Below are 17942 nucleotides of genomic sequence, written 5' to 3'. Positions count from 1 at the left end.
CAAAAATTGACTGCATGACCAAGATGATTATTCTTGGAAGTATGTACTTGTTGCGAGTATTTGCTGCGACATGAAATACAAAGTTCATTGTTTTTCACATTTAGCCTAGCATGCACATATCAGCAAAAAATAACTGCACGGGCAAGTTGACTAGCTTTGGAAGTATTTGCTGACACAGGGAATACAAAGTTCATTGTTTCCTCAAGATCGCGACTTAGGGACAATCACGCAGGAGGATTTAACCTATCTTAAGCCTGAACAGGTAGTGAGGTTAAGGGTGAAGTCTTACCCAACCGCCTTACTTTCAAATCACCCGCCAAGTAATATCATGTGAGGTTAAGCATGTACTCTAAGTCAGCACATTCCGCGAAGTGGAGGCCTCGTTCAAGGGGCCAGTGGTGGCGGTGGTACCAGAACTCTCACAAATACACTACTGTACTTCCGTGTTTGTTAGAAAAATAGTTGCAGAATTTAGACTGAAATATATTTTTTTTTTCACCTAGAATGAATTTACTGAACCGGTAATAGACATCCTGGAGAAACTGAAATCATATTTAGCTTAACCGTACAAGTGTTACAGATATTGGAAATAGGACACCATACCTCATTGGGTTTGCAGTATATCGCAGGATCGTCGGTTTTGAGACAGCGCGTTGCGAAGCACCGGGAAATTTCTCTCCACATCAACGGATGTTAAGGGTTCATACTTGAAGCAAGTAAGATCTCTCTGTTCAAAAACACTGGCATGGAATTTTTCTCCTTTCAATATTCCACTTATCATGCACATAATTTGATACTGCTGGATTTTTTCAAGCACTAGTTTCATTTTTCATTTCATTTCAATTTCATTTTCTCTCTTTTAAGGTACAGCATGGTTCAAATATATGTATTTATTAGAGAAAATATATTTAGGAGGTGATGTATGAATAATGATAATTCGAATTGAGAATGTGCAGTAAATATATAGTCGACAGAAGGTGAAGTTGCAAAAAGAAGGCGTTAAGGCCTAAAAATGCCAATAATCTAAAAATGCCGAAAAAGGCAGAAAAGGACAAATAAAACGCACCATTTTCTGATCTACACTGACCCAGAATGAACATAAGTCATATTAGGCCTCATCTTCACACACTCGACAAAGAAAGAATTTTTCCTCAACTTCCGAGCCCTAATTAATAGAACATTCCAACACGATTAGGAAAGCAATAGGAAGTGAAGTGAGCTTCACATTTCCTTAGTACACCTTGTTGACACCTAGGCTACCTGTAACAGCTGATAGTGAAGTTGTCGGGAATCTAACAAGCCTTGGCGAATGAGGAACTCACACGCATATTTGAAAGTATACCATTGAAGAAAATTTTAAGTTTTAGTAAATGTTCCGTCTTCCAATGGGAATAAGGATGTCACTTCAACACCAAGACTAGAACTCTTCCGCCAGCAGTAGCCGGTCACTCATATTCACAGAGTACATGACAAAGTCTCATTCACCGAATTAGCCATGGAGATGCAAATGTTTGCGGTTCTTCTGTGCTGTACCGTCGTATGCGTCAGCGAAATGCAGAGGCATGCACTGAGAAGTAAAGTCATCATGCACTTCCTTTTTCCCTTGCACATTGCAGCAAACATCCTAGACATGATGGTCCGAAGTCCAAATGATGGAGTGCGGATTGGACCAGTGGTGGTTCCCTAGAAGATGACCCAGGAATCTGAACCCCTTACTTCCCCTCCTTCAATGTCCGTCCTGAATTGAATAAGTAACCATGAATATATATATACTGCGAATATTAACCTAACATCTGGATTTTTTTTTTGGACTATGCAAGTATGCGGTTTAATTTGTGTCTGCTGGCATGTTACAGCATCGCAGGAAAACAATTCTGTTGAAGGTCATGCAACTTAGTACTTAAGTTACTGGTAAAGGTGATATTTTAGCCTTTACTCTTTGCTTTAACAGTGCTCCAATGGATGAATGGTCAGCGTCAATGCCCTCTGTTCGGTGGGTCTCGGATTCGATCCCTGCACAGGTCGGAGACTTTAATCGCATCTTTTGAATTCTACGGACTAGGTACAGGGTGTTTGTATTTATCCTAACACACTCATGTTCGCTCCAGACAATAGACTACTACCACAGAAATACGCAGTGGTCGGTACAACCCTACACATAACTTTGGCGTCAGGAAAGGCACTCGGCCTTAAAACAGGGCCAAGTTCATTTGTGTGACACAGTTAGCACCCGTGACCCTAAGCGAGGGTGTGGAAAAAGTGGCAGACTTAGAAGAAGACGACACCAAGCAAGTGGTTGCGTGGTTTGGTGAGGTAGCTGAGGTAGCTGTCAGCTTGCATTCAGGAGATAGTGGGTTCGAGCCCCACTGTCAACAGCCACTCCCAGGGCCTTCATGGCCTGTACTAAGATGACTTTTGCTTCATTATTATTATTATTATTATTATTATTATTATTATTATTATTATTATTATTATACATCTTCATTATAAACTATTATGTCTTTCGGCGTTCAGTCTGCAAGCCTCTATAAATGTATTAAATGTCATCGCAATCCTGTATTTGTAATTAGCTCTGTGGCCTCGTTTATTATTTCTGATCTTTAAATCATTAGAACCTGAGTCTTACCAGCGTTGTGTAGGTCTCCCTCTATTTCTCTTGCCATCCATAGTTGAGTCCATTATTCTCCTCCTGTCACCTCACATGATCCCATCACCGAAGTCGGTTAACGCGTACAGCTTTATTTATCGAATTCACCCTAACACAGCATTTACCTCCGAATTCCGAGTACCCTACTGCCATGGTTCCCACTTGTTTGTACCAGCGACCGTTCTCGCTACTTTCATGTCTGTTACTTCTAACTTACGATTAAGATATCCAAGAGTCCACCCGGCTTTCACCACCGTAAAGCAAAGTTGGTCTGAAAATTAACCGATGTAAACATAGTTCTTCCCGGGAGTTGACTTATTTCCTACATAATACTGTTGAACGCAACTACATTAGCTTTGCTGCACCTTGAATCAATCTCACTCACTATACTACCATCCTGCAAGAATACACTTAAGTACTTGAGATGATCTACCTGTTCCAGTTTTGTATTACCGACCTCGTCCTCTTCGGTTTCTTACCTACTGACATCATTTTAGTCTTGGAAAGGCTATTTTTCTTATCATACTCATGGCACCTACTTTTAAGTTCCAAAATATTAAACCTCAGGCTTTCAGCACAAATTGCCATTAACACCAACTCGTTGACATAGGCCTTGTCTAATCCCTGCAAGTACCTTGAACCAAGAACTTATTCTACGATTGATTCTCACTGCAGTCCAAATGTCAACATAAATTCCTATGACTGATTTTAACAACCTGCAGTTAATCCCATAGTCTCCCAGTACGGCTAACATCTTTTCCCTCAGTGCTCTGTCATATACCTTCTCTAGATCTACGAAACATAAACATAACTGTCTATTCCTCTCATAGTATTTTTCAATTACATGGCCCGAACTGAAAATCTGATCCTGACAACTCCCCTGTCGTCTGAAACCACACTGGTTTTCATCCAACTTACTCTCAACAACTGATTGCGCCCTCCGTTCCAAAACGTTGGTAAACACTGTGCCTAGTATACTGATCAAAGAGATACCTCGGTAGATATTGCAGTCCTTCCCGTTCCCTTCTCAGAGATAGTTGCAATTACTGCTTTCGTTCAATCAGAAGGTACCTTACCGTTATTATTAGTGGTAGTAGCAGTATTACTATTATTAGAGATTGATTTTCCGTGTAGTAATAGGGTAGAAAGCAAACTTATTTAATAAGGTACCAAATATCATCTAGCCCGCAAAACGATTCAGCAATGAGGTTTGCATAAAGTATAGGATTACTGTGTCTTGAAGTCCCTTCAATGCGATCTCTCTAATTATTATTATTATTATGGTTATTATTATTATCTTATAAATAAAATTTTAGTTGGCCCATTGTCTGTAATGCCATTTATTTCACCAAATTTTGATATATTTATGAATTTCAGGTCAATTCAAGATCGTATCAGTAGTTTTTAACTTTCATGCCTGTTTGTTTATCTCTGTTTGTTTGTTTGTTTGTTTGTTTGTTTGTTTGTTTGTTTGTTTGTTTGTCTGCTTGTTTGTTTGTTTGTTTGTTTGTTTGTTTGTTTGTTTGTTTGTTTGTTTGTTTGTTTGTTTGTTTGTTTGTTTGTTTGTTTGTTTGTTTGTTTGTTTGTTTGTTTGTTTGTTTGTTCCGCCATCACGGATAAACGGCTCGACCAAACCACATATTTAGAGTCTACGCATCAAGGAGCAGGTTTTGGTATGCATATCATTAAAAAGCACTGAATATACTGGGGTTTATAGGAAGACCTGTTTTTTCAATTTTCTCTTAACACTCTTGAATATATCTCGACCAAATTTCATATTTGGATTATAATCCACCAGAAGCGAGTTTCAATATGCATGTTATTTGAAAATCACTTAACAGGCTAGGAGTTTGTAGGAAGACCAAAAGAGTTTTTTTTTTTTTCAATTTTTCTTTTACACTATTGATTATATCTTGACCAAACTTCATATTTAGATTCTAATCATCCATGTCCAGATTTTGATATGCATATCATTTAAAAATCACTGAATAGACTGGGGTTTATACAAAGACCAGAATATATTTTTTCCATTTTCTTACACTGTTGATATATCTCTACCAAGTTTCATATTTAGAGCCTACTCGTCCAGGACCAGGTTTCAATATGTATATCACTTAAAAATCACTAAATAGACTGGGGGTTTGCCGGAAGACCAGAAGAGTTTGTTTTTATTTTCTTTTACACTATTGATTATATGTAAAGTCTGTAGACTATATGTGAAACATCCGTTCATTTTGAATAATTTGTGTTACGTACACAATTTCGCTTACTCTTCAAAGGACGCAGAAAAGTACTATTTTCTATGGGCCTCATGCTCTGCAGCCTGTGACGGACACCCTCGCAGACGTGCAGTTATTTGAAGGACCCATAACAGGAGAAAATCAGAGGATGCAGCATATTTCTCTTGGCTTTAAAATTACCCCCACCTAATGTATCTGAACACCGAGGTAACATGAGGTAGAACTTTTCCCTTTGGTGTCTGTCTGTCTGTCTGTCTGTCTGTCTGTCTGTCTGTCTATTCCTAAAAGTGGAAAACTGCTGGACTTATTTCAACCAAACTACGTGTTGGGATTTTACTCATTCAGGACTGTGTTATCAGGTGCATATAATGCCATGGTAATCACATGGAGTTGGTATTTATAGGAAAATTATTCTCAAACATGTTCGTAAACATTAGTCTATGAAAAGAATGTATACAACCAACGTTTTAAAATATGTTTCTTTCCGTTCCTTTATGTCATGTACGTATTTATCGTACGACGAATAATAACGCAGATTACGAAAATTTGTATCTTTATTCCAAGTCCCGCGGGATATGTCGTGCATGTCACTTCAATGTGGGAAACTGGCAAAACTCTTTTCGGTAGAACGGATATTAAGGGAGGTATCATCAATGTCAGAGCACCACGCGATAGGTCAGAGATACAATATGGAATCTGAGAACCATGGAGAACTTCGCACAACTTCGGACCGGGAAGTGTACCGTACAACAGATTCGGAAATCGTCATCATTCTCAGTCGACTTTGTTAAGCTTCATCATATTTCACGTTACTTGCACGTGGTTTTCATTTTAACAGGGCACATTAAACGTGGAAATAGGGCCATGTTACTTCGCACAAATTCCTGAAGATCACGTGTAATCCACTACAAATACCCGTGCAAACAAGGGGTGTAAATGCTAGTGGTTATTATTATTATTATTATTATTATTATTATTATTATTATTATTATTATTATTATTATTATTATTATTATTATTATTATTATTATTATTTGAAATCAGTCCATATTTCTGGCTGGATGATCAGTGTGTTCGGAGGGCCCCGAGTTCGATCCCTGGTCGGTTGAAGTATTTATCTGTTAACGATAAATTTCATGGCTCGGGGACTGTGATTTTTGTCTGTTTCGGCACTTATCCCTTCATATACGCAAAACACATCCCTCTACCAAATACCCAAGTAATATGCAATACGGTAGTGAATGCGCACCTCAACATTGGGTTGACGTAAGATCACCGGGCCGTAAAACTAGGCCAATTCAACAAGAAGCTTCTTCCCCAAGAAATTGCGAAAGCAGAAAAGGAAGAATATTACAAAAAAGGGATAAAGGTCTGATAATGATGGTTATTGGCGGTTGTTGCAGTCATTAGCAAATAGTGACGTCTACGTCCGGCCCCATGGCTAAGTGATTAGCATGCTGGCCTTTGGTCACAGGGGTCCCGGGTTCGATTCCCGGCAGGGTCAGGAATTTTAACCATAATTGGTTAATTTCGCTGGCACGGGGGCTGGGTGTATGTGTCGTCTTCATCATCATTTCACCCTCATCATGACGCGCGGGTCACCTACGGGCGTCAAATCAAAAGACCTGTGCACCTGCCGAGCCGAACACGTCCTCGGACACTCCCGGCACTAAAAGCTATACGCCATTTCCATTTCAGTGACGTCTAGATGTTCTGTAGAGTGAACCGTCATCATATTCTTTGACGATGACGTAATGTTAGACGCAATTCCCGTCATTGTTCTTACCAAGAAAGTGTCAAGTGTTTTTCTCGAAGAAACCTGAATAGATGCTAAGAATTTTTGTCCTTGAGGTTTTGGTATTGCAATGCTCATCTGTGATTCCTATCTGTACAGGAGCCGTTAACCGAACGGTGTACCGTCTACCACTGTGTAAGGTCAATTCTCTCAATGAATGGGGAAAACCTCGAACTGTGGGCCGTGCGGTGACTCAGCTCAAAGCACAACACCTTTCCCATTAACTGTCGCATAGAGTTAAATACTTACACTGTAATTACACTTTCAAGCTGACTTTGTTTAAGCAAATAGCGTGAAATAATGTGGGTTACTGGTAAGCACGCGAACGAAAACTAGAGACTTATCGTTCTAAACTGAATCCGGTTTCTAATTAATAGGAAATGTCTAACAAACGAACACGAGAAATAAGCGAATACAAAATTCTGCTGTGTGAAAATAAGCTGAAATCTTACATTTATCCAACGTACCGACATTTGAACAAATACATTTAAAAGGAAATATGCATTTCATGCAGTTGGTCACGTAAATCATGCTTCATTTATCTACAAAAAAAATTCAACTAGAGTGCTGATCCTAATAGACGCCAAAAAAAGCAAAGCAAAAGAAAGGCATCTCCGTACAGGCCATGAAGGGCCTGGGAGGGCTGGAAAGTAAAAGTTTCCACTATCGGTAACATCTGAACTTAGTTAGCTCAACTCCCCGCCGCCTTTGCCCCCCAGGAATTAATCTGGTACTCGTTTTTTTGTGTAGGCCGAGTGAACCTCAGGGCCATGTGCACCTTCGGAAGTGGAAATCTCGTTTCTTAAATTTTCGACTTCCTGCCGGGGAATCGAACCCACGTCCTTCCGGGTGAACCGAGCACACATTTACTGCCTTGTCCAGGCAGCCCCTAAAGAGACGCCAAAGAGCTGGAATTTCGCCCTGAACATGGAAAATTTAGTTTTTCAGTAATTGTCCCTATTTGGTCTCTCGCGCTTTAGCACGTTTAGATATGATATTACCATAAACTTGAGCATAATATGCGAGGACCTAACCAACTACAAATACATTAAATAATGATTTCACGTCCCACTAATTACTAGTATGGTTACCGGGCGAGTTGGCCGTGCGCGTAGAGGCGCGCGGCTGTGAGCTTGCATCCGGGAGATAGTAGGTTCGAATCCCACTATCGGCAGCCCTGAAGATGGTTTTCCGTGGTTTCCCATTTTCACACCAGGCAAATGCTGGGGCTGTACCTTAATTAAGGCCACGGCCGCTTCCTTCCAACTCCTAGGCCTTTCATATCCCATCGTCGCCATAAGACCTATCTGTGTCGGTGCGACGTAAAGCCCCTAGCAAAAAAAAAAAAAGATTTTCGATATACTTACAGCCCACAGTTGGTAGAATGTAAGGCATTGACTTTATGAGCCTCAGTTCGCATGACTGCACGCTGGTTGAAGACCTTCAAGCTAAAATAAGAATCCAAACAGTCAACAGCATATTTTATGACTTCATAAAATTAAATGGATATTTCCAAGATTTTATTCAACACGGATGAGCAACTAATACGTTCTCAACAACTCAACATTGACAATGACAAATTTAAACATTTCATACTACGAGAACTGTCAGTATTTGTAAGTCAACTGCAAAATCTCTTGGTATACTTTTAAATGTGTCTTCAACAAAATTTCTCAAATCATGATAACCTCGATTAATTTAACGTCATTATGCAAAGGTTAAAAGGGGAACTCTTGAACGTATTACCTTCGTTATCGGTGTTGCTTTACAGTGTTGAAGGATAGTCACTGAAGAATACGTCAAGGAACCGACTACAGGCCTTTCAAATGTGGAATATTCAAGATCCCACGGTAGACCACTTCTCCAACAAGGATGTACTCCGTCCTGCTGAGAAATCTTTTTTTTTTTTTCTTTTTTTACAATTTGCTTTACGTCGCGCCGACATAGATAGGTCTTATAGCGATGATGAGACAGGAGACAGGAAAGGACCAGGAGTGGGAAAGAAGCTACCGCGGCCTTAATTAACGTACAACCCCAGCATTTGCCTGGTGTGAAAATGTGAAACAACGGCAAGCCATCTTCAGGACTGCCGACAGTGCGGTTCGAACCCACTATCTCCTGAATGCAAGCTCACAGCTGCGCGCCCGTAACGGGATGGCCAACTCGCTCGGTTGCTGGGAAATCATATGGAATCTTAACCCCCGCAAAAAGAAGGAAAGTAATTATTTTGGTTACTTCAGTAATGACAAATGCAGCCTGATACAACTAATAATAGACGCGAAACATAGATGTGATCGGAGATGATTATCCTGGACACATAATCTTCGACCTCCACGACACAACAACTCTGATATGGGAAACACAAAATAGGAAAACTTCCTCCATTATGGTCGCCAACCTTCTACGGGCAGACAGTAGACCCGTGCATGATTACTCTGGAAGTCTATCCCCAAGTCACCCCGGATTCCACTGAATCTTAAACTAAATAGTGATGATGCCCCAACCGAATTAAGGTCTCAAAAATTCAATGAGTACTTTCACTCTACCTTTACCCTCAGGAAAATTTCAACATCGCATCTTAAGAATGCTATAATCAGCACATCACTTCTATAACTGGAAACCTTGAAGACAACCCTAACAAATTTTGGACCCTCATTTCATCACGTAGAAAGTCACCCCGGATTCCACTGAATCTTAAACTATATAGTGTTGATGTCCCAACTGATTTAAGGTCTAAAAAATTCACAGAACTACCACAGATCAATAGTGTTTGCAGTGCTCACTGTCACAAATATCGACGACCCCTAATGAGGCTCAAAGTATTCTCAATAGTCTCCCAACAAACCGCTCCACCGGGCCCAATGATATTAGCCCTATATTCCCCAAAAATACTTCTGCATCTCTGTGCATAGTTATCTACAATTTTAAACCTATGTATGACTACTCGTACATTCCCCGACAGCTGGAAACAAGCTGATATCACATCTATTTTCAAATCTGGCAACAAATATGATATCTCTTCATACCGCCAATATCCATCGTCCCAATACTATCCTCTGTCCTTGGAAGAATAATCCACCGCCGACTCCTCTTTTTCACACAGCCGTACCTATCTGAAGAACAACACGGATTTACCCCCGGAAAATCAAAAGCATGCCTCACTACCTTACAGTTCTCAATCACCACATCATTTCAGCAATAGAAAATAAATCTCAGTTAGATGTAATCTATATAGATCTGGCCAAACCATTCGACTCAGTGGATCACACACTTCTTCATAAGCTCGTTACCAGATTTAATATCCATGGCCCCGTCTTGTCATTGATAAGAAGTTTCCTCTCCAGCAGAAAGCAAAGAGTGGTACTCCCTGAATCTGCCTCATCGTGGTTATCTGCGTTAGCAGGTGTATCTCAGGGCAGTGTTCTGGGACACCTACTCTTTGTTCTCTATGTCAATGAAATAATTCTCTGTTCCCAAAAGAGTCTGCGTTCCCTCCTCTTGTATGCCGACGACCTGAAAATCCTAAGAGAGGTGTCTACGCCTGATGATTGTGATGAATTACAGACTGTACTCAATTCGTGTAGTGACTGGTTTAAGAAATGGCATCTTTCTCCCAATGTTAAGAAGTGCAATACAATCTCCTTTTCATTGCTAAAGCAAGGAATGAACACGAACTAGACCATCCAGGGAAATATATTGCAATCCGCTTCTCAGGTAAGAGACCTAGGTGTTATAATAGACTGTAAACTAACCTTCTGTGCTCATATTCAGTCTATAAAATCCCGTGCTATGCGTACTCTAGGCATTATTTCTAGTTTCACTGAAATTAATTATATTAACGCCTTAATATTATACTTCGTCTCGTATGTTCTCCCCATTATTGACTTTTGTTGCCCTGTTTGGTTCTCATCTGCTATTACAAACATATCTCAGATAAATAGTATTTTAACTTTATCCCGTTCATTGTTAAGACTCGCAATCCTATTTTTAAGAACAAAACTAAATCTGACATTTTTAACTATCTGGGTATACTTGACCTGAGAAGCCGTTTACAATTCTTCGGTCTATATTACTTCCATAACATATTAATCAATGGCTACACCAAATGTAATACTCTTCCGGCGTACTTCCCTATATAGGCTACGTTCCTCCCCACCCTACACGCAACCGGCGCACTCATCATGTGTCCCGTCCGCGCCTAACTTTACAACAACGCTCTATCTTCCACCGTCTCCCTACTCTTGGTAACTCACTACCCGATATCGACATATTCACACCTTTCGCATCCTTCAAACAAAAAATTAAAAGATTCCTTTGAAGTCCTCTCCAGGTTTCCATTTTCTTCCGTCCATCCAACCCTCCACATTTCTTCTTCCTAATTTCTGTAATCGATACTTGCCAGTTATTGTTGCCATTGTTGTTACATTGTTATTGTTAATAATTGTTAATTTATTTTAATACTTATTATTGTTGTTTATACCGTTGTTATCTTTTATACTTATTTAAATTTATTATTATTATTATTAGTGTAAAATGGCCCTCCATAGGCTGTATCTAATAATTAAATTAATTAATTAAAATGAAGAAGGCAGCTTTTGATATTTGAATATGTAAAGTCTGTTTGTCTCAACAATGTTAGAGTCTGTTGTGTCTGCAGTATGAAAAATACAACCGTCAATCTTTATTACAAAAGCAATTCAGAATTACCTGAGTTAACTTATACAAATATTCTCTCTCATACGAGAACAGGGTCATCGAAAAGTTACACCACATATCGAAGTACTGCAAATAATGTTGACAATGAGCAACATCTACTGCTTCACACATGTGCACCCTTCTGATCATGTCAGTGAAAAACATCCCGTAGCGTTCCACGTGAAATGTTATCCACAGTGCTTTGAATGTTGGTCTTTAGGTCATCGAAATTCTGGGGATATGTTATGTACGCTGCTGACTTGAGATACCCCATCAGAAAGAGTCTGTCGGAGACAGGTCGGGAGATTGAATTGGCTACAGTGGTTTGGAAACGATGCGCCCTGGTAACACCGATTCCAAGCGTTTCACGGTAACATGAGCTGTATGGGAGGATGCATTGTACTGTTCAGATCATGTCCTTCTCTTTTCCTCCTCAGCCAGAGTAGCAAAAATTTGGTTCACCAGCGCAATGTAACGTTGACTGATGATCATCGTGTCGAAGAAGAGAATGCAAATTCTCTTTCGTGACATGGCTCACCATGCGCCGATCTTTCGGGCATGAAGGGAGATTCATGCAACACACTGAGGATTTGCAGTCGGTCACCAACACGTATTCTGTGCATTCACGTACCCGCCGACCTAAGTGAAACCAAGCCTCGTCTGACCAAGACCAGGCGTTCAACTCCTCTCTATCCGGTGCGATATGTTCCATAAACGAATGACATGTACCGTGTGTTAATGTCAGAAGGAAGCATGTGCACCACATGCACCCTTTTAACAATGAACTATACTTTTCAGGCCTACTAATGGTTTGATATGATATCAATTAATATTTTCACTCAAAGTTGTGCCTATATATTAACGTAGATTAAGAATCCATAAACATCTCCTTTTTATACAAGTGACATATAGTATCTGACGATGCTATTCCTACCCATTTCTTAAGACTGGTCACTCCTCCCAGCCACATGTGGATATGCAATCCTTCAAAACAATTTTCATTGTATTCATTTTCCTATTCTTATGTGTAATGGAAAATGTACTTTACCGCACCCTACTGTAGGAATGTATGTTTGCATGACGTATTTACGCACTCCTACAGTATACTGTATTTAAGGTTCATTTTCGTTTACAAAAGGAATAGGAAATTAAAAAGAAATAAAATTGTTCTGGTGGACTGCATATTCATACGGACTTTGGAAGGCGTGACCAGTCTTAAAGGAAATTAATGGTTAGCAAAAGCATAGTTAGGTATGCGGTACTGTTCCTTAAGTGATGATATATCCCCTTTTACCTACGACTGATTCAGTTATAAGGGAAATAACGAGCGTTTCGAGTACAAGAGTTTAAAATGACCGAGGATTGCCTTTGGAATAAATAAATTTTGAAAATAAAAAGAATAAACTTGTTTAATTGTTTAATCAAGAATACAAAAAGCTCAAGGAACAGAAAGGAAGTTATTGATATATACTCCTTATTTTAACTTTGAGACACGATGAAGAACTTGAAGAAGGAATGATGCGTGGACCGAGTGCGCAAATGATGAAGAATTTTACATGATCATCTTCTGGCTGATCTGTGATAATGACAAATGCTTAATCATTAATGGTATCCGCGAATCATTCCCAATATCTTTGTGTCTGTAATTTACAAACTGCTCTAAACCTCATTACTACACAGTGAAAACCTCTCTCTTGAATAATGCGCATCGATTTCCTTAATACTGGAAAAAGCAATGTTGGTACTGGAGGAAACTCACCTGTGGGTCCCGATACAAGAACGTGCGTATGTGGCAGCAATGTGTCATCCTTTACAATGGCTGGGTTTATAACGTAAGAATGTGTGATTGCTGCAACTCATCCAGCAAGCTAACAGCTAGTTCTCTCAGTGCCGCTTCCTACAGTGATGAAGTTGCATGCTACCTTCCCCAAGGAGTAACGTATTATCATAGTAATATTGCGGACATTTGATCTGTCTTCCCTCAACACCTTTTCTAAGTCATTCAGGGTTACAAATAGCCTCAGTCGTCTATCAAATAAGGAGTTCAGTGCTCGAATTTTGATCTCGACTTTAGACTGTGGAGGACGGTAAGAATCAGAGAAATAGTTTTCCATACAGGAGTAAATATATTGTCGATACCTAAATGGAGTATAATTGGCAATGCGAATTAAAAATCATCTGGTGCAAATCCCTTCTTCCAAATTATTCCAAAGTATGTTTTCCTTGCTTGTCCGGCCGGGCTGAGTGACTCAGACAGTTGAGGCGCTGTCCTTATGGCTCCAACTTGGCAGGTACGATCCTGGCTCGGCCCGGTGGTATTTAAAGGTGCTCAAATACGCCAGCCTCATGTCGGTATATTTACTGACACGTAAAAGAACTCTTTCGGGACTAAATTCCGGCACCTCGGCGTCTCCGAAAACCGTAAAAGTAGTTAGTGGGACGTAAAAACAAGTAACATTTTTATTATTATTACTTATCCGAAATATATGGCTTCTTCTCGTCAAGAGACGAAGGAACCTGAAATATTAGCTTGCGAAGGGTGATACAGGGGACACTTAGAAAAACATATACACGAACTATAACAAACCAACTCCATAGCGCTACAGCTCTAATGAGCCTTGGCCTACCAAGAGATCACTACCAGTCCACTGACCTGCAGATTACAAGAGACACGTGGTCAGTACATTGAATCCTCTAGGCCGTTATTCATCGCTTTCTAGACCGGAGCCGTTAGACAGCTCCTCAATTGTTCTCACACGGGCTGACTGGACCTCCAACCAGCCCTCAAATCCAGGTATATTTCCCTGTTGGGAATCGAACACGGGCTCTCCAGGTAAGAGGCAGTCTCGTTACCCCTAAGCCTCGGGACCGTCTAGACAGATCTATAGGGCCAGCAATTTATTCACCCTATAAAATTCCTTCGTAAGTTGAGGCTGAATGTGTTCTTTTACACTTAGTGCCAATAAAGGAGGCTGACTTGTGTGCGAAACATTAAAATATACCCTACGAAATAGCATCACAATGTCTTTCAACCCTTTTTTCTAACATTATATGAAGAGGATCAGAAACACTGGTCTTGTAAACCAATACTTAGGAGCAGTTTAGTAGAAAGAGGTGCAGGTACTGGTTGAACCGTATATCCTCCCCTCTCTTACTTTTTTCCATATAATGTATTCAAATGTAAATATATTGTCGACACATACTAAGTATAATTGACAAAGTGAATTAAAAATCATCTGGTAATAATTTCTTCTTGCAAATTATTCCAAAGTATGTTTTCCTTACTCATCCTAAATATACGGTTTCTCTTCGTCAAGAATACAAAATGCTCAAGGAACTGAAAGGAAGTTATTGATATATATTCCTTATTTTAACTTTTGAGACACCATGAAGAACTTGAAGGCGGAATGATGCATCGACTGTCTGCGCAAATGCTGAAGAATTTTACATGATCATCCTCTTGGCTGATCTCTGGTATTGACAAATACTTAATCATTAATGGTATCCTCGAATCATTCCCAATATATCTGTGCTTGTAATTTACAAATTGCTCTAAATCTTATTGTCATAATTGACTTCTAAGATTATCACCTGTAAGAAACTACACAGGTAAGTGCAGACAGAAACCGATCAGTATACTTTAACATTACGCTATGAAATCATTAGAAAACTGTCGGTTGTGGGGCACGCAAGAGAGATGCAATTGCCAGCATACATAACAAGTAGGAAATTCGTGTGACTGATGAGTGGTACAGGTCTAATTCAAAATTATATTTCGGAGTAGAATTTGAACCTTGAGATGAGAGCACCCAAACTGTACATTTTTCAGGTTCAACCATCTCCAGATTTAAATTAAAATAACCTTCCAAAGTATTTAAACTGTTGTTAAGTTCAGAAAATTACATTGATTCTGGTTCTAAACTATTAAACTCGTATATTGAACTTTGTAATTATGAATCTGAAATTAACAGTTCTGAATTACCGTTCTGAAGCACAGGAGAATTTTTATAATGAAGCTTATCAAACATTTTCTTTGGTCAACATTTAGGGGGCAATCAATTTTTAGCTTTTCCTTTTTAATAATCATTCATCTGTGATTGCTGTAAAACAGTTCATTTATACGTAACGTGTTTGTTGATTACAGCTCCTTACCGCTGTCACTGTCAGTAAGCTATTCTCTGACGTCACTTAGTATAGAACTTGATATATCCAGCACTTCGTGCATCTTGCCATTTATTTATTTATTTATTTATTTATTTATTTATTTATTTATTTATTTATTTATTTATTTATTTATTCCATTATTTATTCACTTTTATTTTTATTTATTTATTTATGTAACCTCCTATATTCGAGGCCTATGCAGGCAGTCTGAAAATGATCTGCTGGCATTTCTTCTCTATAAATGATGTATTTGTTGAGAGTGACATAAAAATAAACAGTCATTGAGAAGGAGGAACAAGGCCAACCGTGCCGCACTACCGCCTCACGATGCTGAGGTCATCCAACAAGTGATGAACGCCATTACAAGGATTTGTCATTTAACAAATAAGTAAGTCATACTTATTCAGTTTCACTTTCGTAATGCTGAAGATGAGCTAACGTAATTTATTTCTTGCTGAACATTTTGTTTAAGTTGCTACACCGCATAGTTGATATCATAAAGCGTAAGAAAATTCTCTTCTTTCTGAACATAGTGTCATATAATTTTACCGCGTTGAAAATACTATAAATTTGTGTTCGAAATTTCATATCGTATTTCCGTTATGTAGGAGGCCTAAAACATAAGAGAATGTACGTGAATAACATTAGATTAATTTCCTCTGTCAGTAGAACACTGGCCACATGTCTCTCTTGGTCCTATATCCCTTGTCATAGGCGAGTATTTGTCTTTCTTCAGAACACGATTCAAAAAATATAATTTTACCATCTGTAGCTAAATTAGCATCACTCTAGATTCATCACTGATACTGCGAAAACTTGTACGAATTTTCTCTTGACGTAAGGTCAAGCCAAGAGCAATGCACGCAAACAAAACATATTAATCATTGCGAGTCACTTATACAATGTTACCACTAATTATTTTTAATATTTACGAAAGTTCATTGATTTTGCGTCCCACTAAATATTTTATCGTTTTTCGGAGACGTCTAGATGCCGGAGTTTGCCAGTAAATGTACCAACATGAGGCAAATGTAGCCTATCTGAGCACCTTCAAATGAGTGGTTCTGAAATTAAGTGGAGGTTTAGATTTTTATTTTTTTACAAGTTGATATTAAAATATCTCTGAGTAACTGTTTAGTCCTGAAGACTGGTACATTGAGAAATTCTACTGAACTCAAAAGTGATAACTTAAAAAAAGCGGTAGTTTAAAATTTGAAGAGGTATGAATGTGATATTCATGAACACGTAAGCGATGAGTGGTCCATTTATTGGACTTTGGCGTCACTACTCAACTTCAGACCCTGACAAAGGACACGATTTCAGGATTAGATTTCCAGAAATATAATATATTGGTTCATTTACACTGATCTTGTAGTGGGTACCGGTGTGTTCTGGACCACAAATTTAACGACTTTGGAGACGTAACTCGAGGCGGTTCTTCTTTTCAGAGTTTCAAACCACCTGACTGACATGAGTTCAAATACCTCCCGAAGCATTTATCTTCAGTTTGTGAAGTATTACTACAATAAAGTGATTTCGCCATCACATATCGTCTCCTATACAACACCAGTGAAAACGCTTTCCTCGATTTTCTCCCGGTTTTTACTTAAATCTGCCTTTCAACTGCAACTGATGACATAAATGATTACACTTTTGGTAAGGCAGTTTCAAGCTTCAAATATTCCTCAACATTTTTTAACGGTACGTGTCTTGTGATTTTTTTCATTAAATGTTCAACTCTTTTCCTGTACTTTTCTATACTTCTTTTGTATCTGAAATATTTTTCCTTTCTTTCCCGAATTTTTTTCTAGTTCTATAATTCGTCAGTAGGCTCTTGTGAACTCTCTATCGTTCACCATGTTTCCCTCTGGTCCCTGCTCTTCGAGTAACAGCTAGGTTGCTCTGAATGTCATTCGTTTCTTTGTTGTTTTTTTTTATCCGGATGAGATAGAGCGACACTGTCTTTGTCGTTTCCTCTAGTTCTTTCTTAAAGCTCTCTTTCTCCTGTAAGGTAACTGCGACATAGACTTTATTTTACAGTTCCGTGTTCTACTTCATTCTATCTCTTCTCCTATGATCTGACTCCCTTTTTATTTTTTCAGTGGCTTCAATCGATTTTGCAAACATGACTCCACTTGAAAAATGTAAAATCTTAATGGCCTGAACTGGAAACTGTAATTATATACACAGTTAATGTATCATGCTGTGGTTGAATGACCACGTATTTATGCGAATTCATGCAGTGTGTCCCAGCTAAAGCGCTGTCTTTGTCACCTCCATGAGAGACGTGTCATCTTCATGGTTCTACTTATCCACGGAAGTGATGGCGATGGAAGTAACAGACATTCATGGCTTTGTAGTAAGGTTCCCACTTAAAATACATATTTTCGTAAAATACATA

The sequence above is a fragment of the Anabrus simplex genome, chromosome 2 (assembly GCF_040414725.1).
Source record: "Anabrus simplex isolate iqAnaSimp1 chromosome 2, ASM4041472v1, whole genome shotgun sequence".
NCBI classification, from domain to species: Eukaryota; Metazoa; Arthropoda; class Insecta; order Orthoptera; family Tettigoniidae; genus Anabrus; species Anabrus simplex.
This window is presented reverse-complemented; position numbering follows the sequence as displayed.